The sequence below is a fragment of the Camelus ferus genome, chromosome 31 (assembly GCF_009834535.1).
Source record: "Camelus ferus isolate YT-003-E chromosome 31, BCGSAC_Cfer_1.0, whole genome shotgun sequence".
NCBI lineage: Eukaryota > Metazoa > Chordata > Mammalia > Artiodactyla > Camelidae > Camelus > Camelus ferus.
In genome coordinates, this window is record NC_045726.1 from 2,675,501 (window position 1) to 2,678,690 (window position 3,190).

Here is a 3,190-nt window from a genome sequence, read left to right on the forward strand (position 1 = left end):
CCCCCTTGGTATGGTAACTATACACTGGTTTTCTATGTCTGTGAGTCTGTTTCTGTTTTGTAAGTAAGTTCATTAGTCTTGTTTTTTGGTTTTTTTAGATTCCACATATAAGTGGTATCATATGGTATTTTTCTTTCTGTTTCTGGCTTACTTCACTTAGAATGACGATCTCCAGGTCCATCCATGTTGCTGCAAATGACATTATTTACTCTTAATATAAGAATTCTACAGAAGACATAATCAGTTCTCTTATTCTTAATTCTAGTCCACAATATATGGCACAGCTTGCCAAGCAGTAGAAATAAGACAGAAAGTCCAGGAATTGTTTATTCATACCCTGAACAAAACACAATTAATAATGGAAGGTTGAGTAAATATTTTCTCACTAAAAATGCTTACTGGATGGATCGCTGGATGAATGGATGAAGCAATGAGTCTCCTTGAAGGGCACAGATTCTGGAGCCCAACACACCCAAGACTCATACCTTGAATATTCTCAGTTATGCCCATTTGACTTTGGGAATTTACTCTTCACCTCCAAGTCTTAGATTTCATACCTATAAAACAGCACTTATAACTTCTTTTTAAAGAGCATTATTATAAGAAATAAAATTATCTGGAACATAAATACTGAATAAAAACAAATCTGTACTAGTTTACAGCAGGCAAATTACCAGAAATATAATTTTTTAAATAACAGACTTTATTTTTTAGAGCAGTTTTAGGTTCAGAGCAATACTGAGCAGAAAGTACAGAGATTTCCCATTCATTCCTTCAATTCAATCATTCATAACCTTTCCCATTATCAACAGCCCCCACCAAAGTGTTACAGATACTACAGTTGATGTACTTCTATTGACACATCATTATAATCCAAAGTCCATAGTTTACATTGGCATTCATCTTCAGTAGTGGACATTCTATGGGCTTGGACAAATGTATAATGACATGAATCCATCATTATAGCATCATATGGAATAGTTTCACTGCCTTAAAAATCCTGTGCTTGACCTATTCAACTCTCACTCTCCCCTAAGCCCTAGCAGCCACTAAACTTTTTACTGTCTCTTTAGTTTTGTCTGTTTCAGAATGTCATACAGTTATAAACATACAAAACATAAACTTTTCAGATTGGTTTCTTTCACTCAGTAATATACATTTAAGTTTCGTCCACGTCTTTTCATGGCTTGATAGCTTTTTTTTTTTTTTTTTAGCACTTAATAATATTCCATTGTCTAGGTGTACCACAATTTATCCATTCACCTAACTGAAGGACAGCTTGGTTGCTTCCAAGTTTTGGCAATTATGAATAAGACTGCTATAAACATCCATGTACAGGTTTTTGTGTGGACAAAAGTTTTTAATTGTTTTTGGTAAATACCAAGGAGTGTATGATGATTAATTGTAACTGTCAACTTGAATGGGTTACAAGATGTCCAGATAGCTAATAAAACATTATTTCTGAATGTGTCTGTGAGGGTGTCTCTGGAGGAGATTAGCATTTGAATCTGTAGACTAAGGAAAGAAGATCCCTTTCACCAATGTGGGAGACATCATATAATCTCTTGAGGGGCTGAACAGATCAAAAAGGTGGAGAAAGGGTAAATTCTCTCTGCTGGAGCTGAAACACCCATCTCTTGCCATCAGTCATCAGAGTTCTGGTTCTCAGGCCTTTGGACTTGGGAGGAATTACACCACCAGTTTTCCTGATTCTCCAGCTTGCAGACTGTAGCTCTTGGATCTTTTTGGCCTTCAAAACATGTTAGCCAATTCCAATCATAAATTTCCTCTTATATGTCTATGTCTGTATCTATATCTATCTTCTATTGGTTATTTTTCACTTTAGAACACTAATACACAGTGCAATTGCTCAATCACATTTTGAGTATGTTTTGTTTTCTAAGAAACTACCAAACTGCCTTCCAAAGTGGTTATGCCATTTTTTAACTCTCACCAGCAATGAATGAAGAGTTCTTATTGCTCCACATCCTTGCCAGCATTTGGTGTTGTCAGTGTTTTGGATTTTTGCTCTTCTGATAGGTGTGTAGTGGTATCTCACTGTTATTTTAATTTCCATTTCCCCAAGGACATGTGATGTGGAACACTTTGTCATGTGCTTATTTGTTGTCCAAATATCTTTAATGAGGTGTCTATGAAGGTCTTTGATCAGTTTTTAATCAAGTTGTTTGTTACTGTTGAGTTTAAAGAGCTCTTTATGTATTTGAGATAACAGTCCCTTATTAGATGTGTCTTTTGTGAATATTTTCTCTCAGTCTGTGGTTTTTCTTCTCATTCTCTTAATATTATAATTTACATGGCAGAAGTTTTTGATTTTAATGAAGTCCAGATTATCCTTTTTTTTATGAATTGTATCTTTGCTGTTGAATCTAAAATGTCATTGTCATACAGAAAGTCATCTAGGTTTTCTCCTATGTTATCTTCTATGAGTTTATAGTTCTGCATTTTGCTTTTAGGTTTGTGATTCATTCTGAGTTAATTTTTGTGAAAGGTGTAAGGTCTGTGTCTGTATTCATTTTTTGCACGTGAATGCCCAGTCATTTCTGTACCATTTGTTGTAAAGACTATCTTTGCTTTATGGCATTGCCTTTGCTCCTTCGTCAAAGATCAATTGATTATATTTATATGGGCCTATCTCTGGGTTCCCTATTCTGTCCATCAATCTATTTGTCTATTCTTTTGCCAATATCACACTGTCTTGGTTACTGTAGATTTATAGTAAGTCATGATGTTGGTAGTGTCAGTCCTCCAGAAGTGGAATTTTATTTTTAAATAAAACTAAATAGAGGTATTTAAAAACTAGAATTAATCCCAATTTGGTGTGTGGAGAAATGTAATATAAAGAGAGAAGTAGAATATTCAAGAAAAGTAGTCTCATTTTAGGTGTATATTCAAACTACTTTGAAATAAGTAAAAACTGGGATATTTTAGATATAAGTATACAAATTTTACATGATTCTACTTAAATACATTATCAGAAGGAATGACAATGTCTTCGCATGTAAAAAAAAAATATTTGCTCTTATCTCTATCACAAGAATATTATGATAAAAGAAGATAAAACATGCTTGAAAGTACTTTGAGTATATGTGTTTGTGTATATAAGTCCCTCTTCCTCCTGAGGGGCTATGATATTATTTTGATTTCTTCAAGTGATGTTATAGAAAAGGCT

At 33.9% G+C, this 3,190-nt stretch overlaps 1 long non-coding RNA gene across 1 annotated transcript in view; it reads right to left on the reverse strand.

Moving 5' to 3' along the window:
• Window positions 1–376: 376 nt before the first annotated feature.
• The window catches only part of LOC116660819, a 23,074-nt gene continuing 20,260 nt past the window's right edge, over window positions 377–3,190 (reverse strand). Inside the window, exon 3 of the long non-coding RNA XR_004316467.1 lies at window positions 377–1,032. This is a non-coding gene — a long non-coding RNA (uncharacterized LOC116660819). The remainder of the gene's footprint in view (window positions 1,033–3,190) is intronic.